The sequence below is a fragment of the Amblyomma mixtum genome, chromosome 2 (assembly GCF_055824585.1).
Source record: "Amblyomma mixtum isolate Tamu chromosome 2, ASM5582458v1, whole genome shotgun sequence".
Taxonomy (NCBI): domain Eukaryota; kingdom Metazoa; phylum Arthropoda; class Arachnida; order Ixodida; family Ixodidae; genus Amblyomma; species Amblyomma mixtum.
The window spans coordinates 186,282,430-186,309,082 of NC_143013.1; the positions used below are offsets into that span (position 1 = coordinate 186,282,430).

At 50.6% G+C, this 26,653-nt stretch overlaps 1 pseudogene; it reads left to right on the forward strand.

Annotated features, from left to right (window-relative positions):
• Positions 1–14,155: 14,155 nt before the first annotated feature.
• Positions 14,156–19,519, forward strand: LOC149361830 (uncharacterized; annotated as a pseudogene).
• Positions 19,520–26,653: the final 7,134 nt, after the last annotated feature.

Below are 26,653 nucleotides of genomic sequence, written 5' to 3' on the forward strand. Positions count from 1 at the left end.
GCACGATCTCTCTCTCTCTGTCTTTAAGCGCCTACATCCAGTCATGATGACGAAGTAGTGGTATTGTATGTATAGAACTGGCAATGAGGGAATGTAAAAGCGCAGTTCAGTGTCCTGACCCGCGACTAGACATTTAAACGCCAAGGATGTAAGCAAGCGGGCGAGAGACCAGGACGTAGAAGGAATATGGCTCAGATTGCAAGGATATTTCTGGGAGGGGCGTTGTTAGTCGAGTTCGCGTTAACATTATGTCTAAGGATCAATAAAACCTCCTTCCGCGAACACCACAATCGGAAGTGGAACAACCCGCATTGTTAGTTTACGGATGATACAGACTGGATATTGTCACGATCCAACGGAATTGTGCGGGCAGCCGCCGAGGTGGTGGTGGTGAAAAATATTTATTAATCATTAAATGGCTGGCGAGAGGTCCTACGGTTGTGGCCCTATAGGTTCCCTCCCCTAGGATAAACTTTATTTGCTCTATTTTACAAGTTATTACGGTCGAAAGAGGTCGGCGCCCCTATTCGAGGGCACCGCTGAGCTTGGCTGCTAGCTGGGCATGGATGACCAGTTCTCTCTGAAGAACCGGGTTGCCGCTGGAGAGCAAACTCTCCCACTGTTCCGCACTCGGATTTTAAGGCGGAAACCTTTAATGCCTCATCGTTGTAAGCAGGAGCTGTCGACAGAAATGTCACGCTTTTCAATTGGTCGAAACGGTCGTGACGTCACAGTGCGCGAATTTGAAACGGGGCCAATTGTACTTTGGCTACTAACCATGCAAACAATTAAAGGGATCGTATAGTGATGCTCGAAGTAAGTGGGACTGAGTTTAGTTAATTGCTCACTTAACCAATTAGTCTAATTAACCTTTCTAGTCAGACCAGATAAATAAATAAAACCAAGTAAGAAATTGGCCGAGCTTGGGAATCGAAGCCCGGTTTCCGGAGTGCGAGTCGACCACGCTACCACTCCGCCATGCCAGCTTTTTTTTCTTTATTGCCTGGCTTTGGCTCATGACATTGCACAACAAAAATACACATAACGCTATATACATACGACACTGTCGTGGTCAGCCAGCACGAGACTGGCTTGGTCAGCTTAAAATTCCCGCAACATACACAACGGCTCTAGTCTTGAGAGCCACTCGGGAGGCTCCGCAGCTGCTTTTTGGATTGCAAGAAACCAGTCCATGCTTTCCCGAAAATAAATTCGGGCCGGTCGTGCGTCTTTGCTACATTGAATGTGAGGGGCCTGGCGGCAAGAAAAAAACAAGGTCAGGTGTACCGACTTATTACGGAGCGCGAGATAGATGTATTGGCCATGCAGGAGACCAAAGTGGACGGCAACGAAGGAACCGACAGCATGGTGCGACGTTTCACGACTAGATTTTATGCTGTCGTCAGTCAAGCAGTGGGAACATCGGCTGGCTGCGTGCTTTTTGTAAAGAAGATGCCGGGGCTAGAGGTGCAGGCTTATTTTTCGTGTGTGCATGGCCGGTGTATTCGGCTTGATTTTTGTCGGAACGGCAATGAGTGGCGCATTGTTACTGTGTACGCGCCGAATGTGGTTGAGGAAAGGGTTGCCTTTTTCCAAAGCCTCCAAGAGCGCCTTTGTACGGAGAGGCGGCTCATTGTATTAGGCGACTTCAATTGTATTCTTAATGCGCGCGATAGGTCAAGCATCCTGGGGTTTCGAGACAGGAGCACTGAACTGTTGATGCGAATGATCGAGAACGGAAACCTTGAGGATGTGGCTGAACTTATTAAGGGTGCGCGGACATTGCAGTTCATTCATTTCCAGGGCTCAAGCCATGCACGGCTAGACCGCATTTACGCATCAGTCGACCTTGCCCCTGATTGCAACCATTATGAAGTTGTGGGAGTCTCCTTCTCAGACCACTGTTTAGTTGAGTGCTGCGCCGCCGCGGTGGCTCAGTTGCTATGGTGCTCGGCTGCTGACCCGAAAGACGCGGGTTCGATCCCGGCCGCGGCCGCTGGAATTTCTTTGGAGGAGAAATTCTAGAGGCCCGTGTACTGTGCGATGTCAGGGCACGTTAAAGAACACCAGGTGGTCGAAATTTCCGGAGCCCTTTACTACGGCGTCTCTCATAGCCTCAGTCGCTTTGGGACGTTAAACCCCATAAAACCAAACTAAAACCAGTTGAGTGCTGCCTGGAAAGTGTGAACCGAAGCAAGGCATTTTCGTGGGAAATGTGGAAGCTAAACAACACGCTTCTTCAAGACGAAATCTACTGCAGAGCAGTAAAGGATGAAATAGGGAAAATAAACCCGCGCAAGAACCTGAAGATTTGGCAATAGTGGGAGCTAAGTAAATAATCTTTAAAAATCACAGCAATAGAAAGGGCGACATGTATCCGTTACAAGGAAAAACAAGACGAAGCTGAGCTAAGGGCACTGCTTCAAACGCTGATGAAGCAGGAATGCAATGAGCCTGGGAAATGGATAGAAGATGTCAGGAAAACAAAACAAAAGATAGAGCTTATGGAAGAACGGCGTTATCGCGGAGCACTAGTGAGGGCAAGGGCGGAAGAAACAGCTGCTGGCGAAGCGCCATCGAAACGTGCTCTTGGTCTAGAAAAAGCGCGCGCTGAAAGAAATTACATCGATAAAATAGAATGGGGGGGGGGGGGGTATCTTATCGGCAGACACTGACCACATCAAAGAAGCCTTTAATGAATACTACCAGAGGCTTTTTTCATCGACTCCTGTAGACGCAGTAGCCTTTACGCATCAGTTTCTTGGTGCAATGCTACGGCTCTACGAAGAAAGCAAAAAGAAAATGGAACTAGCAATAACTCACAGCGAGGTAGAGCACGCGATAGATCAGTTAAACCTAGGAAAATCGCCAGGACCAGATGGATTCAGTGCAGCATTTTATAAAGAATTTAAGCACGAAATTGCCCCAGTGCTGTGTACAATTTTCAATGAAGCCTATGAAATAAACGTATTGCCTCCGTCTTTTGGGATCTCCCATACAGTGCTCATACCTAAAACGGATGATATAGAGAAATTACAATTGGTTACAGCGTATCGACCCATAGCACTCACTAATGTGGACTACAAAATTTTTATGAAGGTATTGGCGCGAAGACTGCAGACAGTGATATCGGATATTGTTGGACCCCACCAGACATGTGGAATCAAAGGGCGCTCAATTTTTTCCAACATTCACAAAGCGCGCAGTGTGCTTGAAAGCTGTGAAGACATGAATGGGCGAGTAGCGATGCTTCAGATTGATCTCGAAAATGCATTTGATTGTGTTTCCCATGAAATTTTGTTTACCGTTTTAGACCATGTGAACGTCGGTTCAGTTATCCGTAAGGGTGTAGCCCTGGCGTATCGAAACTCCACGACAAGACTGATTGTTAACAAGAGTCTGGGGCCCCATTAGCGTGCAGCGTTCGGTGCGTCAGGGCTGCCCCCTCAGCCCTCTCTTGTTTTGTATTTACATCGAAACGCTGTGCATGAAAATCATAGAAATCAATAGTATTAATGGCTTTAGGTTACAAGCAGCTGAAGTTAAGCTGCTGGCCTATGCAGATGACGTTGCAGTATTTACGGTTGATCAGGGGAGCATAAGTGAAGCTGTCGGGTGTGTACGCGCGTTCAGCGAAGTCACAGGTAACGGGGTTAACTGGTCCAAGTGCCTTGGGCTCTGGCATGGATGGTGGCCATCCCACCCGGACCATTTTGCCAACGTACCGTGGGCGACGACCCCGGGCAAGTATTTGGGCGTTCCGCTTGATGCTTATCGCGATAGCGAGGAGTATTGGAAAGAGCATACTAAAGACGCACGTGACCGAGCTGGGAAATGGAAAGGCACCAGCCTTTCAATTTTCGCCACAGATACAGTCTGCAATCTTTTTTTTATTAGCAAACTCTGGTATGTGATGCAGGTTTTGCATTGCTCGCGTGTGAACGTTGAGAAGCTACCCTCCGCCATCCTAGCTCGATGGTTTAAAATGAACAAAGGTGCGTCTAGTGAATACGGTGTCTTCGTTCACTCCCATCTTCCTCCCTTCCCGTTACGGCGAGGTTTAGGTGTCCACCGACCGAGATATGAGAGACATTCCTTTTCTCAAAAACCGATTTAACGACGAGCAAGGCGTATTTGTCCGCGTTTCAGATTGGTCCAAATGGTCGTGACGGCTCAGCGCGCGAATTTTGACGGGTGTCCACCGAGAAGAGGAAGAGGACGGAGCTGTGCTGACGTGTCTCGCATGGGCTCCCGCCTCGAAGCCACTTTTCGGCAGAAAGAGTCAGCCTTCGGGCTCGAATATTTTGGACGACATCCGGGCCATTGTCCAGTGCCTGCTGAAGCCGGATTTTGCCAATCTACGGACACCTAGGCATATTGCCGGCTGACTGCCGGCCTAGCCATCGAGCTCGACCTAGCTCGTCACCTCTACGCCGGGAACTGAGCTCCCAGGGACCTGCAAAGATGGAGTACGCCGTGGAAGGCGAGAAAATATCAGCGTCGGAGCTCGAGGACGGAAAATGGGAAACCATTCTTCGGTACCGCGACCGACAACGAGGCCTGAAGAATAAAGGGCCCGCATCAACCGACGACGAGCCTGCGCAGGGGCACGGCCAAGGCAAGTCTAATTCCAATTTTCCATCGCGAAAGAACGGGAAAAAGCTACTTGCACTCAGCAAGAAAGCACTTCTCCCGCGCTTACCGACCGATGACTACAAAATCGTCTGCCGACCACAAGGTTGGAATCTGAGGGACTTTGCGCCCGGACTACTACTCTTCTGCGCCTGCGAGGTGTCCAGGCTGCCGTATGATACGGTGAAGAATGAAGACATTATCAGAGTCAATACGGCCAACAACACCTTCACGCTATGCACGCCCGATCGTCAACGGGCGACTGCATACGCCAAGATTGAAAAACTGAACCTCCAAGGTCAAACCTACAACGTTACGTCGTACGTGGCGGCGCCCGAAGACTCGGTAAAAGGGGTCATTTACAACGCCTACGCGGGAGACTCGCCCGAAGCGGTTCGCCAAGGCTTCGGAAACAGAAACGAAGGAATAGAAGTTGTGGATGCCCGAAGGATCGGACAGTCCAGAACAATACAAATCACCTTTTTTGGAAAGAAGCTACCCAGCCAAGTAATCTATCAGTGCGGCGTCTTTCGGGTCCACCCCTTCAGGGAGCAACATGAAGTATGCTACAACTGCAGGAGGGTAGGACACCGGGCCGACGTCTGCTACAAACCTACAACGAACCTTTGCCGCCGCTGCGGAGAAAATCACTCGCCTCCACCTGAGGGAGAACAGCCAACGTGCCAACCCGTCTGCATCGTCTGCAACGGGGGCCACAACACAGGCAGCCGGAACTGCAAATTCCGGCTGATCAACAGGAACAAACAAGGAACGCCCCATGGCAACCAGGCACCCAAGCAAGGGGACAACGACTCATCACTACACGGACACCAATCTAGGCCCAGGAAGAAGGAACAGGGTGCTACCGGAAAAGGAGGCAGCCACAGCCGGAACAACTCCAGCTCCTTCCCGCCCCTGGGGAACCCTGCAGGGAACAACAAGCGAAGCTCGAGCCGCGGACGCAGCGATAGCCGCTCCAACAAAAAGGTGAGCTGGCCAGCAGAGGCCTCCCAATCTATTGACGCTCGAGAGAAGGAGTTTCAGATACAACTACAATCCCGAGACAGAGAAATTGCCAGCCTTAAAAAAGAGTTGGCTGACATTAAACGCCTGTTACAAGCGCATCAGGTACAGAATGCCACTGCGGCTAGAACGCCACCCACCGCGTCCCAGGCTTCGACCAATAGTGCGATGGAAACAGACGCCATTTGCCACACTCCCTCCACCGCGTCCCAGTCTTCGGCCCATAACGCGACGGACACAGACGCCAGAATAGCAACTAAAAGACCGCTTCCTACAAAAGAAGGCGAGGAATCCAAACGAAAGGCCGAGGCTTCGGAAGCCGACACCCCGCAGCCGTCGAAAGCGCCTACCAAACTCAGGGCAGACATCAATACTCTGTCAGAGAGAACTAGCGCTATATCAACAGAACAAGCAACCTTCCAAGGCCTCGTTACTACCAAATTTGCAGAGATAGATATTCGCTTTGCAACACTAGAGGGACAGGTATCCCAAATAGCCACGTGCATGCAGCAAATAATGGATAGGCTTACAACTATCGAGGCCCGCCTACCCCCCATCTTGGATCTGTCCACGACGCCACAACCATCTATAACCCAACATGGCACAACGCCAAAAATTTGAAATTTGGCAATGGAACTGCAGAGGCTTCCGCCGCAAGCGGGCCCACTTGCAGCTCCACATCCAACAAGCACCGTCTGTTACAACCCCAGACGTGATTGCATTGCAAGAAGCTAGCGGCAGGGCTACACTGCCAGGCTATAAAGCATATCTGCCACCTCATTATGATACTAGTAGCGCAGCCGGCTCCTTCACAGCCACTCTGGTGCATAGAAATATCACCGCAATTCAACATTTTATAAATGATTCGGAAGAAGATTACACCCTACTTGAAATAGTACCAAGGCAAAAAGGAGACTCAAATCTCTTCATCCTTAATGTATACAACCCGCCCAGAAACAAAGGCAATGGACTCCCACACTTGTTGATAAACACAGTAAAGCTGGCTGCTAGGGCTCAACTAATAATTGTGGGAGACTTCAACGCTCAACACCCAGCATGGGGATATACCAAAGCAACTCCGAAAGGGAACCTGCTCTGGCAAATCATACAGTCACTAGGGCTCACAACGCTAAACAACCCGAGCGACCACACACGCATGGGTAACAGTATATGTGTCGACACATCTCCAGACCTATCCCTCTCTAAAAACGTCAAGGACGCAAAGTGGGTCAACACCGGGCAAAACCTTGGTAGTGATCATTTCATCCTTAGCATCACCTTCCCCACGACAAAACTTAAAAACAAAGCAAAAGAAATACGAACCACGGATTGGGACAAGTTCAGGCAACTTCGCGACAAAACAGCTCCAAAGGAGATCTCTAACCTTAGCGACTGGGTTATCTCCCTGAATGAGGATGTCAGCTCCACTAGCGTTGCGGTGCCAGTTGAGAAGGAGGAGCAGATTGCAGACTCAAAGCTGCTACACCTGTGGCAGGCACAAAAAGGCCTCCAAAAACGCTGGAAGAAGCAAAAACACAACAAGCGACTACGCAAAAAGATCGCTGAAATCGAGAGGCGAATCGAGGAACATACACTTACTCTCCAAAAACAACAATGGAACCAAATATGTGAAAGCGTCAATGGGCAGCTCGGAAATAAGAAGACATGGCATCTTCTAAGACACCTGCTCGACCCAGAACAAACACGTCCCGTGCAACAAAGTCAACTGTACAGACTCATACATAAATATGAGGGTACACCTGAAGACCTAATCAAAGAGCTAGCAGAACGTTATCTAAACACGGATGATGGTACCACTCAACCAGACTACCGGAGGACTCCTAATCCAAATTTAGACGCAGACATCACAGACGCAGAGGTCTGGTACGCAATTGGAAAACTGCGGACAACATCTGCGGCAGGACCAGACAAAGTAACAAATAAGACTCTCAGGAACTTAGACGCAACGTCGATCGCGGCGGTTACAGACCTTATGAACAAATACTGGCATGCAGGCAACATACCACCAGAGTGGAAACACGCGAAAATCACTTTTATTCCTAAAGCGGGTAAGAAACTCAGCACTGAGAATCTACGCCCAATTTCATTAACATCATGCCTAGGCAAACTCATGGAGCATGTCATCCTCAATAGGCTCCAAAACTATGCGGAGGACATGAACCTCCTACCTGAAACAATGTTAGGATTCAGGGCCCAACTATCTACCCAAGACATACTCTTGCAGCTTAACAAGGACATAATTGAAGCTGACGAGGGAACAGGAACGAAAGCAATATTGGGTTTAGACCTTGTTAAAGCTTTCGACAACGTCACCCACAAAGCCATTTTGACAAACTTGTCAGAAATCAACCCCGGAGAAAGGACGTACAACTACATCCGATCCTTCCTCACTAACAGAACAGCAGTGATAACGGTCGGAACAATAGAGTCTGCCCCAATCACACTAGGAAGTAAAGGAACGCCACAGGGCTCCGTCCTGTCCCCTTTCCTTTTTAACCTCTCCCTCATCAAAATTCCCCCCAAACTGGCACAAATACCAGATCTACATCACACGTTCTATGCAGATGACATCACACTTTGGGTAACCAAAGGATGCGAAGGCTACATAGAAGACACACTCCAAGCAGCAGTGGACATCATTGAGGCATGCGCATGGGAATCCGGCCTCACTTGTTCTGAGCAAAAATCTGAACTCTTCGTGATCCGTCGTAAACAAAGAGGTAGGCGTACCACGACATCCCCCCCGCAAATAAACGTCTATGTTAATGGACGATCTGTCAAAGAGGTACAGACCATGAGGATACTGGGGTTGTATTTACAAACAAATGGAAAGAATACTGACACACTCACTAAGCTAAAACGCACGGTAGAAGCGACGGCGCGATTAATCCGCCGCATAGCTAACCGCAGACAAGGGGTGAGGGAAAGAGATTTATGCCGACTAGTGCAGGCCTTTGCGCTAAGCAGGATACTCTATGCCACCCCTTATCTCAAATTTTCGAAAGCAGAAAAGGACAAATTGGATAGTATGATACGGCAGGCCTATAAGGCTGCGTTAGGACTCCCACTAAATGCCTCAACTGAAAGGCTTATGAGGTTAGGAATACATAACACCTACAATGAACTGAAAGAAGCCCATTTAATGGCTCAAACAGCGCGATTAGCCAATTCCAGAACTGGCAGGAGTATTCTTACCAGGCTCGGAATTAACTTTCAACCTACGAATAACGATGCTAAAGTAGATTTACCCCGCGACTATAGGACGGCCCTACTAATCAAACCACTCCCCAAAAACATGCACCCCTTACACCATGAGGGTAGAAGACAAGCAAGAGCCAAAGCCTTACATAACAAATACAGACAGTGCGCTGGAACACTTTATGTAGATGCGGCAGAATACAAAAATACCAATGCCTTTGCAATTGTGGTTGTGAACGAGAATGGTGACCACATCGTCTCGGCGACAATCAAAACGAAATCCTCTGAAACGGCAGAAGAGGCGGCTATAGCCCTCGCCCTAGCGCATACCCAAGGGAGCATCATCTTCAGCGATTCCAAAATGGGTATCAATAATTTCGCTAAAGGGCGAATTACAAACACCTCCCTTAGAATCCTTAACGCAACCAAATTCTCACCAAATTATTCCGAATTGATATGGGTCCCAGCCCATTCGGGGAATCCGGGGAACGAGGCAGCCCACAATAAAGCCCGAGGTTTCGTCGACCGGGCAGTGGATGAGTCTGGCTCCCTGAATTTCACGAAGGACTCCATGATCACATATCATGATCTCACCAATCATTTTAAACTAGAGAGGAGAATTTTCCCCCCTCCAGACAAAAGACTTACTAAAGAACAAGAGGTTACGTGGCGTCGTCTACAGACGAGATCGATACGCACCCCATCACTCTTCGCGCACATTTATCCAGATCTTTACAACCCAAACTGCAAACACTGTGGCCACCGTGCTACCTACGATCACATCCTGTGGGACTGCAAAATAGAGCCACCTCCGGGTGATCTAGTTACAGCTCCTTCTCTCGAGCGGTGGGAGACCGTGCTGGCTAGCTCTGACCCCAGAACGCAAGTTTTGGCGGTGGAGTGGGCTGACAAAGTCGTCGAGGGCTATGTACTCTCGACCACTTAACGCGACCTCTTGCCAAGCTCTTCCCGGCGAATAAAATGTTTTACAATCAAGAGACAGTCACTGCGCAACTTCTTTCCCTCAAATACAATTTTTGACTAGTGTGTACTGAGATATGTGAGACAGTTAATGCGTAATTTCCTTTCCTCAAACACAATTTTCATTTTCTTCATTACGGCCCCTCTTTCTTCTTTCACTCACACTTCCTCCCTTCCTGTTCGGTGCGCCTCAGCTGTCCACCGAGAGAGAGAGAGAGAAACAACTTTATTGCCATAGATTGGCGGGATTTAGGGCAGGTGGGCTTGGTGTGGCCCCCAGGCGCCCCAGGTGGGGGCGACTTCCTGGGCCCACGAAATGAGTGCCAGTTGGATGCTCTTGTCTGGCCTTTTGAGGAGTTCGTTCCATCCGTCTTCGGAGGGAGCTGGCAGTAAGGTTCGAGGGGGCGGATTTCCCGCGCAACCCCAGAGGATGTGAGCCTGGGTGGCGATTTCTCCTTGGTAACAATTTTGGCAGACGGGGTCGTATTCCCACCGAGATGACAGAGAATTACAGCCCCATTTCCTTTCCTTAAGCGTTGTGTTCAAAGGGCAAAGCATCGCGCCGAACGGGTGGTGGCGTTCCTTGGACTCCATGGCAGCGCTACAACACGCTGTCGCGTTCCACTCCTAAAGGCGAAGCTTAAGCGTCATTAACTGGCAGTTAATTAATGCACCAACAAAATGTGCAGGGAAAAATCGCGTAGCAGAATGCAGCACTCAGGCTTTCGCCTTTCACCACTTTAGCCGCTAAAGTTCCTCGTAATTATTGTATTCTATGGAAAGCCTCGTTTCTTTTGCATTCCCACGTGATATGATATAGGGTGGGTTTGGCCCCACACCATGGGTATATGTCCCTGTACTGATCCGAGTACATTTTGCTTAGTATATGTAAGTTCGCAAAGGTTCCCGTCTGCAGTTGCCGCCAGTATACTGCTTCTTGTTGATTTAAAAGGTGTTGTGGGGGAGGATACTTTGCCCTCATTCCACTGTAATAATTCAATACCTCCGATTACCTCGGGCTGCCCGGGAGAAATCCTCATGGGCCGCGTGTTGAAGCGCTTGGTTCGTGTGCTAGCGAACTACTTCGTCGGCCCTCTGGTTGCCCTCGATTCCGGTGTGTCCCGGTATCCAGAAAATAGTGTGTCTGACTGGTTATTTGGGATAGTCTGCGCGAAGGAGAATGCGAAGTGCTTTCCGACTGATTCTGCCGTTCATATACTAGTTACGGCATGCCTCTTTGGAGTCTGTGAGTATTACTAGGGGTCTGTTTGCGCGATATCCCTCCACGGCCGCTAGAGCAACAGCCATTTCTTCTCCTTCGGTTATAGTGCACTCATATGCCGATGCGGAAGTCATTTCCTTATAGTCCGAATTTATCACTATAGCTACGGCATTCTGCTCTATCTTCCCCCTTTTGTAGGGGTATTGCGCGGCGTCGGTGCATACCGTATTCGCCTTGCCTGCCAGATACTTTTCTACATATTTTGCTCGCGCGTTTCGCAATACTAGGTGGAGCCCCTTTTCTGGGGACCCATTTACAAGCAACGCTGCCCGAGTCCGTTTAACCAAGGACTTTGATCACTTGAGGTAAAGCAGTGAATTTTTTTTTGAACTAGTGGAGTCTAGTCCGTGCGCTTTTCACGCGGCCGTTCCGCTTCATATTCTTCACGGCTAAGAGAGAGTGTCAAAGGGACTTCAAGCGGGGCACTGCTCCTCCCGTGCCAAGGTTGAACTACTATTGAACCTAGTCTGACAGCGCTAGGTGTCGTGTATCGGGCAGTCAGACGGGGCTTGGCGTCTGAAGCGTCGAGTGCTTTCCGGACAACTTCGCTACTCGCTTTTACCGGAACACGCTAATCATTAAATTATTAACGCGAAACCATTAGAAGGCTATGATGACGCCGGGCGTCCCCGCAAAATGTGTCGCCGGAAGGTGGTCCCCTATGACGCCATCAGACATTTGAATGAAAACAAAATTGAATAACAGCAAAAAAAACTCAGGGGGCACTTTGACTGTGTAAAGTACGTAGAGGCGAAAGCGTTTTCCGCACCATTTTGCCTGTGGGGGCTGGTGGCGTCAGCACTAGATGACGTCACACTGAATTATTCACCAATTAATAACCAATGTCCAAATACCAATTAACTACTAATTAATAACTTTTAAGCTTCGCTTTTTAGAGTGGAATGCGACAGCATGTTGTAGCAATGCCAAGGGGTCCACGGAACGCCACTACAGTCCGCGCGATGCCTTGCGCCTTGAACGCAACGCTTTTTGAGGAAAGTAAATGACGCAGTTATTCTCTGTGATCTCGGTGGACACTTGATCCACACCTTACAGGAAGGGATAAAGTGGGAGTGAAAGAAGAAAGAGAAAGAGGGGCCGTAACGAAAATGAAAATTGTATTTGAGGAAGGGAAATTACGCAGTAGCTGTCTCTCATATCTCGGTGGACACCCGTCAAAAGTGTGACACCTCTGCTGACAGCCTTCTGTCGACAACGATGAGGGATAAAAGGCCTTATCCTTAAAACAAAATTGGGTTCTAGGTTGGAATCGAAACAGAGCTGCTGGCGTGCGTGATGACGTGACACAATAGGCCTATTTTCGTAGTGAGCCGTTTCGCGTGATCGCTCCGTCGACCATACTGCGCATTCGCGAGGAGCGCATGACGTCACTGCGCACAGCTCAGGGGGAAATCATGTAAGCCCCTTCTGGGTATACATAATCTCGAAAGAGAAGAAAGACCAATATTGCATAACGTGAGGAGGGATGCTGGTGGTGGAAAACGTTTATTTGGTTTAGTTTACAATATTCTTTTGCGGTTCGGGCCAGCTGACCACAAGATATTAAGCGAAGCATACTACTTTAGCTACCACTTCAGCCCTTCACCGTGGTTATGCGCCTCCAAATCACGTGATACATGACGTCACACCACGTGACACGATGACGTCACGACAGCAGAGAAACGGGGGCCCACCTCGCACCGTCGCTGTGGTTGTGCGCCTCCAAATCACGTGATACAAGACGTCACACCACGTGACACGATGACGTCACGACAGTGGAGAAACGGGGCTCCAACTTGTGCTGCCGCTGCGGTTGCACGCCGTGTGAATCACGTGGTATGGTGACGTCACACTCCCGCGCATTTCGAACGCGCGTTCACACTCGGTTTAGTTGAAACGCTCGCTCCACCGGGCAGGCGGACGCGGCTTCCGTGGCAATCCAGGCGCTCACCCAACGCGCGTCTCGGGGTTAGTCGGCGTTCCGCTGTAGCCATGCCGTTGTCTTCCCCCACGACGAAGGCTTCTAGTGGTTGTATTAAAATGACCAAGTATTCAACCAAGGAAAGCCATGTATTACCAAGCCTCGCCATCAATATGCTGCGCATCTGACCAGGGTTAACCAAGTTAAGCCTCAGCCATTTTTTTATCCCTCTGCGGTGAGTACCAAGAACATTTTATTGTGTAGAGTGCGGGCACTCAAGACAAGTACAGAGAGAACAGGCCTCAGAGAACAAGGGGGGCTCTCGCCACAAAGAAAACGAATTATGCCAGTAAATGGCACATGTGCCCACCTGTATGGTTTCGTCGCCCTTAAACTCGAACCACAGCTCGTGCGGCTTTTGCCGAACTTGTGATGTCTGCAGGCACAGTCCTTGGATTGTATACGTCGCAGCTGTCTATCCTTTCAAGCCGCAGCAAATGATGTGTCCTGCGTTCAAAACTTCTTCCCCTTCTATCAGACACCGAACCAGATTTTCTGAACCCCCGATGTGGGACATAATACATCCCAGAGTCAGTGGTCTTCTAAATAAAGACATGGGAACCCGGCGGAAGTGGACGGAAACACTATGCGATCCGATGCGACGTGCACGCTAACAGGCGGCGTCTACACGATCCCCTTAACGACAGCGATACTGAATCTCCAGTAGCGCCTCCGTAGGTGGTGAAGTTGCTAATGATGAACTTCGTCGGCAACACGGTTCCACTCGCCGTACCTCCAACCCTGTGAAGCGCCTCGCTGGACGCCGCGTTTGAGCGCGGAGCGATCGGACGCGTGGCACATCGGCTCCGTCGATTTTCGACTGGAAACGCGGCAATCTGATGTAATACCTATCAAACCTGTGCGACTGCATCTGTGAAGTCAGCAGGATCCTGGAGACACCGATCTGACCCAGGTACGCCCAATTTTCGGCCATTTCGAGCAACCCTCCGCATCACCACGTAGCGGTCGAGCTGGGCCTAACGGCTTCGGCTCCCCCGCCGCTGGCTGCGGAGACGCCCGCCAGTCAACCGCTCAACATGGCTCTGCCTGAACAACGCCGATACGATCCCACGACTCTGTCGTGGTCGTCTGTCCCTGCAAGCCAGCTAGAGGATGGCCCATCCACCATTTCGGCGCAGCAAGCTGCCCTTTTTCAAGTCGTTGAAAGCCGGCGCCGCCGCCGGCAGAACGCACGAGGAGCTGCAACGCCCAAGACTCCTCTCGACAAATCAGCAACGGGAGACGCTCGCGCTCCGTCTTCTAAATGTCCACAAAAGTCATTTTCACCAGTCTCCAAGTGGACGCCGAAGCCGACGGTCAGGATGAACCCTGACGATTACGTGATCGTGCTGCGGCCACGCTGTACGGTCGCCTTCAAAACAGCATTCCAGCAAGGTGAGCTCGGCGCTGCCATTTCGGAACTCATCGGCAGACAGCATATGAATGCGATTACAATTTCTCCCAATTGGGAGCAAAACATTATCGTCTGTGGCAGGCAGAACCCCGAGGTAGCTCAAAAGCTTCTGACGGACATCCAAATTACAACCAGCAAAGGATCGCTCCCGCTTCACGGACTCCTCAAGCTCACCGGTGATGTGTGTCGTGGTGTGATTTCTGTGCATAACCTTGAAACCAGCGAATCATTGAAACATAGTGTGCAGTGGCGCGGTGGTGAATTAGTCCATGTGCGCAAGCTGGGAAAATCGAATGTAGCTGTGCTGACTTTCGAGGCACGCAGCGTTCCGCGTTACGTCCATTACAATGCAGAACTGACTCCCGTCAAGGAGTATAAAAAAACGGTGCCAGCGTGCTACCGTTGCGGCACACTGGGGCACCGGGTGGACAACTGTCCCACCTCGGTCAAGGTAAGATGCGGCCTTTGTAGTCAAAACGTGGGGCTTGGTACTGAGGGGATGGCCCCCCACGTCTGCAATCCTATGTGCTTAATCTGCGGGGGCCCGCACCTCACCAGTTCCCGCGAATGCACCGCCAAATTCATCAAGCTGCCGCAGCCAGGTCCCAGGACGCCATCCAAGGGAGCCAATTCCGGCGCTACACGGGGAGGGCGGCAGCAAAACAACCAGTAGACGCCACGACGTGGCGTGATGCCTCCCCCAGGCAAGACAGCAACGGTAACGCCACCACCCGGAGCAGCGGAGTTCCCAGCTCTCAACGCTTCATCTGGCGGCGCCGCCTGCAACCAACCCAAGGTAGGCAGCTGGGCGAGGGTCGCCTCCTCTCCTTCCCCTCCTCCCTCCTCCCCCACCAGCACCGCCGAGACGCAGGAACTCAAGCGCGAGCTCGCCCTCTTGCGAGCTCAAAACGAAAAACTAGCCAGCCAGCTTAACTCGCTCAAAGCCAAATTCCCTACTCCGCCCGCGTCGAGCGACGAGGAAGAAAATATCACAGACAGGGAGATTCCTACTCCTGTGGAGAGTCGTGCCGCGGCCCTGGAGAGCCGGGTGACCGCAATTGAAACACAATTGGCTGACCTCCCCAAAATAATCCACGATACCATTGGGCGTCAGGTGGAGAGTGTCATCGCACAGGTGACACAAGCCGTAACTCACATTATCCAAAAATGGATAAAAGACAATCCGCGCGTCCTTAAACGCGTAGGGCCCATCAGGGACGCTAACCGCCCCTCAAAATTCAACACAGTTATTCCCGATGAGTTTGACTTCTCGGAAGACTCCTCCACGTCTGCGCCGGGCACTAGCGGACTGGGGAGTCTCAAGAACGTAACCCCACCCTCCGCCTCCGACTATGGCCCCCAACCCTAAGTCGCGAGCAAGAGCAACTAAGCCGCTTACAATAACGCAGTGGAACTGCCGAGGTCTCAAGAAGCGCACGAAGCGGACTCATCTCCGCCTCTATCTTGAGACCTTTGAGTTTCTCGTCGCCGTGGTTGCCATTCAGGAACCCGGCGCCGGTGCCAAACTCACAAACTACGCTACATTTCAACGCAACCCGCAGACATGTATACTTGTTCACAAGCAGTATACTGCGCAGGAGGTCACGCTCCCCACAACACCGCCTTTCCCATACACGATGGTGTCCGTGCTGCCCCTAAAGCGGTCTGACCCACCTGTACACATTCTAAACATTTACTGCCCACCTAAACTTAAGAACGTCACGTTCAATGAAATTTGCACCCAAGCAATGCAGGTGGCGGGAAGGGATCCCCTTCTGATCGTCGGCGACTTCAACGCCCCGAGCAGGCTATGGGGGTACCCCCGGGAGGACAGACGTGGGCGGAAGCTTGCGGAACTTTTTTCCAGACTTGGACTTAGATTACACACTGATCCCGCCAACCCAACACGTGTCGGCAATTCGATTCGACGAGATACTTGCCCGGACCTCACATTTACACGCAACATACGCAATGCCGACTGGCTGAATACAGAGGACACTCTGGGTAGTGATCACTGTATAATCAACACAACCATTTACATGCGTCCCCTGAAACGCCCACTAACACAAGCTTGTGTACCGGACTGGACGACATTCCGCACATCTCTACCTTTCGTAGATCCCCTCCAGTCGGGATACGACGCATGGTCCAAATCGCTCACGTCTACACTCACGCAACACGAAAAGCAGATACAGCTCACAGAAACACAAATGGACGTGGACAACCACTTGCTCCACCTTTGGGAGGCCCGCCGCAGCCTCACCAAACGATGGAAGAAACAGAAACATAACAGACGCCTAAAGAATCGCATCCTCGAACTCACACAACAGGCAGCGGAATATGCTACTCAGCTAGCCGACACTATCTGGGTGGACCGGTGCAACGGGGCTGCGCGCCAGATGTCTGGCCGCAACACGTGGCGCCTATTCCGCGCTCTCATCGATCCAATACAAACACGCACGGGAACCCAACGCGACTTACATAGGGCATTGCACAACTTTACAGGAACGACAACACAGCTAGCGCACACGCTCAGGGATCGATGCCTTTACACCACTAAGAACCCCCGGCAGGCGGCGTACTCGTATGCAGGTGAAGAGAACACGGAGCTGGACAAGCCGTTCCAGCTGCACGACCTCCGGGCGGCCTTAAGCAAGATGAAGCGGGGCACTGCACCTGGGCGCGACAAGGTTACGGTCAAGCTTTTGGCCAACCTTCCCGACGCAGCCTACGCCGCGCTCCTCAAATACATCAATAGCATTTGGGACGGAGAGACTCCTCTCCCTCTCGATTGGTAATCGGCTCTCGTGACCTTCATTCCGAAGGCCGGCAAACCTATCGATGTGGAGAACCTTCGCCCCATCTCTCTGAAGTCTGGTGTCGGCAAGCTGATGGAGACGATGGTGCGCGACAGACTCTCCGATTTTCTCGAAACACAGCACATTTTCGCGGACACTATGTTCGGTTTTCGTCCTCACAAGTCAGCACAGGATATACTTCTGCAGCTCCACCACGACATTTTAGATCCTGTCGAATGTCCCCACAACGACAAGGTGGTCCTGGCCTTGGATCTTAAAGGCGCATTCGACAACGTCAAACATGAAGTAATCCTGGACCACCTCAGTAACACCAACTGTGGCCACAAAACATTCCATTACATAAGTCAATTTCTTACAGACCGTCAAGCCTATATACGCATACAAGAAGCGGAACACGGGCCATACACCATCGGCTCGAGGGGAACACCTCAAGGCGCGGTCCTGTCTCCGCTGCTCTTCAATTTGGCAATGCTTCGCCTTCCCTCCAAATTGTCTTCTCTGCCCGGGATACATCACGCTCTTTATGCGGATGACATTACAATCTGGGCCACGAGAGGCAACCTGGGCCACATGGAGTCCTGACTGCATGCAGCGGCGACCCTAGTCGACGACTACGCGGCCTACTGCGGACTCCAGTGCGCCCCAGCTAAATCAGAATTTGTGCACTTACGTCCCTCCCCTCGGGACACAACTCCGCTTCGCATCAGTCTCCCCTCGGGACCGATCCGGGAGGCCAAAGAGATCCGCGTCCTTGGCCTCTTCATACACCACCAACGCAGAGTCGACACCACCATAGCCAAACTTCGCACGGTGGGAGACCAGGTGGGCCGAATCGTCCGCCGGGTCCCCAACAAGCGGGGCGGATTACGAAGCAAGGATGCACTGCGGCTTGCCCATGCTTTCGTAAAGAGTAGAATCCTCTACTCAACTCCCTACTTGCACCTGCGCAAACACGATGATGACCAACTGGAAGTCATCCTGCGGAAAGTCATCAAGCGGGCTCTCGATCTTCCGGTCACCACGTCCAACCAGAGGCTTCTGGCCTTGGGCGTGGTGAACACATTTCGGGAGCTTCGAGAGGCCCACTTAGTCAACCAATACACGCGTCTTGCACAGACCACGTCCGGTCGCCGCCTCTTGGACCGGCTACACATCAAACACGACTACCACATTGAGGAAAGGGAGAGAGTGCCAGAACACTGGAGACGCGCCCTCCGGGTCCGACCCCTTCCCCGCAACATGTCCAGAGAAGACCATAGCGGTCGTCGCCAGGCGCGCGCGGAAGCGTTGGCGCGATACTATGGTAACCAAGAACATGTGTATTACGTAGACGTTGCCGGCCCACACCACGGGGGGTGGTACACGGCCGTAGTCGTACACAACACAAACACAGTTAACGGGCTCACTTTCAAAGCCTACAGCGCAACACACGCGGAAGAGATTGCCATTGCTCTGGCTCTCACGAATCCCAAGTCAAAACACATTATAACCGACTCGCGAGGGGCCTGTCGGAACTACGAGTTGGGCTGGGCTCCCCCGCTTGCCTGGCGCATACTGGAATATAGCTGTCGATCTGAAGATCCAACTCCACGCAACCTGATTTGGGCCCCCGGTCACCAGGGACTCCAGGGAAACGAACAGGCCGATCAGGCCGCCCGCGCACTCTCTCCCCGGGCTATCTCCCTGTCCTTGGAAGGGTACTCCCAATCAGACAATCTGGCCATTACATTCAAACAAATCACCGATTACTACAAGGAGGAGCACCGGCGCTACCCGGCCCCTTGTAAGGGTCTGGATCGCGTTGACGAGCGCCTCCTCATCAAAATTCTCACTAACACTGTACTGTGCCCGGCGGTGCTTATACATTTCAATACATCCTTTGATGGCACGTGCCAGTTCTGTGGGGAGGTGTCTGACACCTTCCACATGGTTTGGACGTGTCAATCTAACCCATCTATCCCCCCCAACCCCAACCCCACCAGAGAGGACTGGGAGGCGGCCCTGCTCGACTGTGAAGACCTGAAGAGCCAAAAGGCCTTGGTTCAACGGACGCGGGCGGCGTTGCTTGCCAATGGGGCCCCGGAATAGGGGCTCCACCTAGTACTGTGAGGGGAAAGGGCCAATAGGGTCCTACCCCAATCACCTTTCTGTAAAAAATTTAATTGCTTATAAATGTTTTTCGCCACCACCACCTCGCTGGTTTGTCGTTTGGTGGCCTCGACCAGTCGTCATTGCTAACTGAACGGAAGGATCTCATTCGTGAAATGTTTGCCTGCCAACTATCGCTCTTGCCGTATATCTCCCAGCCCTCACATCCAGTTTCTTCGTCAATCTCCCGAGTTATCCAAGAGCAGATCACAGAGGCGATTCCCCCTACTTTACCTGTCACGGAGGTGAACGCATCGCTCACGTCCGCAGAGGCACTTCCTCTACATGCTTGACAGGCGAAGTAGGAGCTATTCTGCTAGAATAGTTTCCTAGGTGGTCGTTCTTGATGGCACGCTTTTTACCGTGGCAGTAAGCGACTAATGTTGATCATTTAGTTTGGAATGGCACGCATTCGAAATGTCAGACACAAGGAGCTCATTCGGGCGGAGAAATACTGACTCCTTAGCCTCAAATTTGTGGCAGACAGACCGATGAATTTAGGTGTTCTCAGCAACATCGCCATTTCCTTCTGACTAGCAAGCACTTCGGCGAACAAGTGAAAAACACAAAGCAAGGCCGTTGTATCGTTGTTGCTGCTGCTGCAGCGGTCCCCGTGTGAATAGGGGCCAATTATCACTGGAGCATGGAAGCATTTCTTACTACCTTCAGGTAACGTTGTTTGTTCTTTTGCAGGCCGGGATTAGTTTCGGCGTCGCTACTGAGACTCTTAAGACTGCGCTAATTCAGAGTGCGAGGAAACAAACGCAAAAGCCCGACGTTGGCAGTGTTGGCAAGCAAGAAGCAGTAAACAACGGTCATCTGATAGAATGCAGTCTACTTACATTCTCTAGGTAACACAACGATGCGGCAAAAGTAACAGAGCATGCTGTGCATTCTATCCTTTTCACGCATTAACGCAGTGAAAATGGGAGCGTTTTTATGTAAAGGCATGCAGCGAACGCGGGTGCCCTTCCTTATGAACAATTAGCGTTCCTGAAGACGTGATTGCAGTTACAACGGAATAGCGTGTTCAGTACACATATGGCTGCGCCTGTGCTTGAGCAAAAACAGCCACTTGGTGACCATGATGCAAGCGCTGCAGCCAACTCGCCTCTTGAAGGGAGGCACTAGTGGTACAACCCTTGTATTCACTGATATTGACGTCACGTGGCAGGGCTTCTCTGTAAGAAGGCGGCAAGAAATGTGGCAGTAGAAGCATGCGGATTCCGCTGCAAGGAACGAGAGATTCATGGGCATATAATGACTGCATACCAAGCGCTTGATCTGGCAGTTTCTCGACTGTCCCCTGCCAGTCAAAAGTGGATCAAGTAGGCAAGATTTGATGAACTCTCGCATTCTTGCCGAGAACACGATCCGGACAGCCGCCGAAGGCCTGCACAAGAAACAAACAGTTGATAACCATGGTGCCATCGCGGCTGCCAGTTCTTCCACTCCTCCCTATTTACGCAATGGAACCCGGCATTCACAGCTCAGACGACTCACTCGTACGAGCGCGGGAAGGGCCCTCCTATACAGACTAAAGATGTGCGAACAGCTCCCAGAGAGAGACTCGAAAACGCAGTTACCCACGCACATCAAGAAAGCTCTTTTGATCAAACCCTTACCCAAGAACATGCACCCCACGCACCACGAAGGCCGACGAAAAGCGAGGGCTCGCGCACTACACACCAAATACAGCCGACACGACAACGTGGCGTACGTGGACGCAGCGGAGTACCGACAAACCCCGAGAAAAGCGTTTGCAGTGGTCGCGGTGAACGGGAACGGCGCCCCGTTGGCGGCCGCGTCGATAGAAACCACCTCCTCCGAGACGGCGGAGGAAGCGGCAATAGCCTTAGCTATAGCGAACACGCGTGCTGATATTATATTCAGCGACTCCAAAACAACCATTCGCAATTTCGCGAGGGGCCGTATCACATCTACCTCACTCCGCATCCTTCAAAATACCCGCCTTCCGATTAGAGAAGTTGAATTGATCTGGGTCCCGGCCCACTCGTCTAATCCGGCGAACGAGGCGGCTCACGCGCAAGCCCGAGGTTTCGTCGACCGGGCAGTGAGCGCGCCCTCCGACCCGAATTTCACGACGGACGGGTTAATCTCATTTCATGACATCACCCATCACTTTAGGCTGGAGAGGCGCGCATATCCCCCTCCCCACAAGTCGTTAACAAAAGCGCAGGAAGTCACCTGGCGCCGTCTTCAAACACGCTCACTTCTCAATCCGGCTCTGCTTGCCCTCATGTACCCTGGCCAGTACGATCCAAAGTGCCATAAATGTGGTGAAAGGGCCACCTACGACCACATTCTGTGGAATTGCGCAGATGATCCGCCTCCGGCGGAGTTGATACAGCTCCCTTCTCCCGAGCGGTGGTAGGCCGTGCTGGTCAGCTCGGACCCCAAGATCCAAGTGCGGGCAATCGAGCGGGCCAACGAGGTAGCCGCTAGCCATGGGCTAGCGGCCATCTAGTACGTGCCTCCGCAACCTGCTCTCGACGCAATAAATGTTTTACAATCCAATCCGGCATGTCAGCTTTCAATCAAAAAAAAATAGAAAACTACAGTAAACAAGAACTAAGGTACGCCTGCGTGCTGAAGCGCGTGTAAAGAATCGTGTCTGGAGTGGGCATTTCAGGGAGAAAGATTCCTAAATATGGTTGGCGCTGGTACACCTTCGGAGAGCTGCGGGTATAGAGACAGGGTACCAATCACGGGGGATCTAACTAGAAGGCGAGCGCAGGGGCTGCGATTGTCCATTCTAGGTAGAGAAGTTTTACGTTAGAAGAAGTTAATGTCCCATATTTATCTCGGCACAAAGTTCGAAAATTAGTAATGTATGCTAAATCATACCTCTCTACCCCCCACCCCTCTTCAACACACACAATTTCGCTGCTTTACTGTTGCTAATTACGCTGATATACGGTCGCTATTTTCCTTTCATGCACTGCCGCTGTGTAGGTTTATGTCTATTTTTGTTTGTGATCTCTTTCACGCACATTGGAATTCGGTTCATTGTAATGTAATGTAATGTCGGTCGATCGTTGCCACGCCACATTTCTTCGCCAGATTAACAACGTTATGCGTCCCACCTGCTGCACCTCTGGGTCAAAAGACACCTCGCGGTCAGAAGTCAAAACAGCAGCAGCGATGTGCCCTCCCACCGAGGTGTTCCTGGTCTGCTAGGAGCACCCGATGTCCAGAACACTATCCGGAGCACGGTGGTGGTGGTGGTGAAAAACTTTAATATGCAAACAGAGTTTGAGGGTCAAAAAACCTTGCTACATGGTCGGTATCCTTAGTCCGGGACACCGCACGACGAGGCCCCGTCTCGCGCCAGCTTTACTAGAGCCCTTTGAGACTCCAATGTGGAGCAGTTGAGGAGGGCAGTCTCCCATGCCTCTCGGGTGGGGGTGGGGGGAAGAGGGAAGGTGAGGATTCTGAGTACATGCCACACTATGTGAAAGATGTCGCAGATCGCTCCACAGTGCGGGCAGCGCCCATCTGTGTTCGGATCGAAGTGTTTTGCTATGGCAGGCCAGAGAAGAGTTCCTGTCTCAGCCGCCGCAGAGTTCGCTCCTCCGCCTTACTCCGCCCCTTGGCAGGTACTGGGTAGAGACATCGGCCATACCATGCTCAATACGCCGGTTCTCGTCCGGAGCATGGAGGCTTCATCTTTGGTGCTGCCGTGTTATTTTGTGCTCCTCTGCCCCCCCGTAGCCCGTCATGCCACGCGCTTTCTTCTTCTTCAGCCTCTTTATAACGGCGCACACCTACACGGGGTATTGGCCAAGGTGTAGTGGCATAAATAAGGAAATTTCCATAGGATGACGACAAAATATCGGAGCCAAACGTGAATTTTGAAAAATGGATCCAAGAAAAACGACAGAAAAAAATTTTAAGTTAAATAACAAAGAACATTGTAGTGAGAAAAAAAGAAAAACTCCAAGACTTTTAAAGGAGTTAGCAAATCAACCTGCCAGTTGCAATTACGTAATCATGGAGATTTCCACAAATTTAACCCAATGCAAATCCTTTGGCGCTCGCACCGAACGATAATAACACTGGCAGAGATAACGGGAGCCCTAAACTGTAGAGAGGGACCACCAGGTAAATTTTTCTCTGAAGTGCGAACTTTGGACAGTAGAGAAGGAAATGGTCCACAGAATCATCGTCCCCGCATGAGTCACATTGGTTTGTCGGTGACCTTTCATACCCTGCACGTCTTTCTCTTCATTGAGTCCTGCACCTTTTGCCGCGTCATTATTCCGGTTATTCTCGTCATCTTCTTCTCTGACCTCCATACCGTTTCCCGCCCATCCTTTTTGTCATTCCGTTCACCAACTTCGTCGTCGACCACTAAAAGCCTCTTTCCTCGAGAGTTATCTCAAATAAAATTGTTGTTTTCCCAACGTCTCGAAGACGCCTCGACGTAGCGACGTTGGGAAAACAACAATTTTATTTGAGATAACTCTCGAGGAAAGAGGCTTTTAGTTTTTCCCAACGTCTCGAAGACGCCTGGACGTAGCGGCCGCCGCGGTGGCTCAGTGGCTATGGTGCTCGGCTGCTGACCCAAAAGAAGCGGGTTCGATCCCGGCCGCGGCGGCTAGAATTTCTTTGGAGGAGAAATTCTAGAGGCCCGTGTACTGTGCGATGTCAGTGCACGTTAAAGAACCTCAGGTGGTCGAAATTTCCGGAGCCCTTCACTACGGCGTCTCTCATAGCATTAGTCGCTTTGGGACGTTAAACCCCACAAAACCAACAAAACCAACTAGCCTCGACGTAGCGTTCTTAAACGGATGCTGTTGTTGGCTGCTGAAGAGACACGTACGTACCTCAGCTGTTCGCAGGTACTGCTTCGCTACCAGACACGTACCAGGGCAAAAAAACACGAGCAGAGAAGAGACATGGACAACACGAGCGCTTACTTCCAAGTTCATTGACACACAAGCACAATTATATACACCTTGCTGCATGACGTCAAACTGATAGCCCTGCCGACATCACGTAGCCGCTCCCAAAATCATTATTTCCTTATTAGTCAGTGTGACAGATGGTGCGCTGACGCAGGATGGACAGGCTTCTCTAATGAAATCTGCCACTATTATCTCTCTCACATCCTGACAACTATGTTTGGCCACAATCTTGCATACGCGGAAGACAGGTTCACATAGTTTCTTATTCTTTTCAGCACAATCATGACAATGTTCAGGAAGATTACCGTCTTTATAATTGCCTACCTTCCACCTGTGTTCCAGTAATGTTTCATTCAGACATCGGCCAGTTTGAACGATGTACCTATAGCCACACAATAGAGGAATTTCATAAACCACACCAGAAATACATGCTACCAAAGGATCCCGGTACTTGATACCGCATGGTTCTTTAGGCTTTTGAAAGGGATTAGTCAACTTGACTAGTTTTTCCAACTTCTCTGGCGCCGAGAACACTACTCCGACGTCACTGCGTTTCGCAATCTTCTTTAGGCGATGCGAGGTGGTTTTGTGCAAGTAGGGGATGACTACCGTTCTGTTTCCATTTTCTTCGATCTGATTCTTGTAGTTTCTATATACGGTTTTCAACATTCCTTCAGATACGGATACAATGAGGCTTGTGGGATACCCAGCTGACTGAAGACGCGTCACTTGCTTTTCGAAACCATGGCTCAGTGAATGGCAACACGACTTTTTCAGTGCATTAGTTAGGCATTGCTTAGCAATTGTTCTCTTAACAAGTTTTGTATGAGATTAATGCAACGGTAGGAGGGGTTTATTAGCTCTTCGATGGTACTCCCAACACGTAGAATTCTCAGTGAGAATTTGCTTGAAATCTAAAAACTTCAAAATATCATCACTTGGAATTTCATGCGTCAGTACTAAAGGATTAAAACACTCACCAAAAAGGGTTAAAAGCTGATTGACAGTGGTCGGAAAACCACAGGTAGCGGGAACAAATTTCATGGGGTAAGGTGTGTTTTGCATAACAGCAGTGTCTATTACCACGCTGCTGAGCATAGCTACTCGTCCTCGGCTCTGGACGTGGAACAGGACGCGCTCAGCTTTCAGCTTGTCCTAGCTGACACCTCCATCGGTGAGTACTACGATAGGTAGTCGAAAAACCTTTACTGGCTGAAGATCGGCGGTGAGTCTCGCATTATTTGGTTTCGCGCCGCGTTCGCTGCTCTAGGTGTTTTCCTCACGGGGCTGGTTGTATGCAAAGTAAACCACAAACTGTTCCACTCGATGCGCGTGGATCGCTAACGGACAAGCGCTTGTTCACCGCGACATGCCTAACCGGGTATTAGTTCACTCCCTGCGGTCGGAGAAAAACTAGCATCTCGCCGCACATCACAATGAGCTTCCATATTAACCAGGGTTCTGAAAAGAGGCGTGTGCGGAGAAGCTAACGGCAGCAGCTGAGTGTCAGCTAAGGAGTAAATGAATCGCGGTGAACAACATGTCTGAAATCATAAATGAGGGAACGTAAATGGGCAATGAAATTTCATTAAATTGTACAGAACTGGACATATTTTATCGATTGAAAAGATTTCAGAATTTCTAAATTAAAAAAATGCACTTGCTCTTAGAAACGCCTTCTTTACCACCGCTTTTTTAATTGAATGCGATGGGCTGCAATGGCTTTCAGTGGTGAAGCCATCTTTTATGGCTGCTTTCATTTCTTCGCAGAAATTGTGTTTCTACATTTTTAAACTACTCAAAGAACTTACAGCACGCGCCTCCAAACATCTGTATGTATAACGCAAGGGTGTACTGCCTGCGAAGTTAAATCAGCGGAAGAAACATTCTTGAAAGAATTTATTGATACAGTGCGTGGGGATTTGTTATGAAGAAATGAATGTTGGGGGAACTATCACTTCTCGGTGGACACCACAGCCGCACCGCGAAAAAAGCGGAAAGGTGGGAGTGAAAGAAAGAGAAAAAGTGGCGTCGTGATGGAGGGCGCCAGAATACTTTCGACCATCTGGAGATCCTTAACGTGTACTGACATCACTCACTCTCTCACATTTGTAACAATAAATATTGAAATGTGAGAGACTGTGGGGAGAAAAAATTAGCGCGAAAAAATTACCCCTCACGTTTCTAACCCTTTATTGCAATTAAAATTCCTGTGTTTTCAGC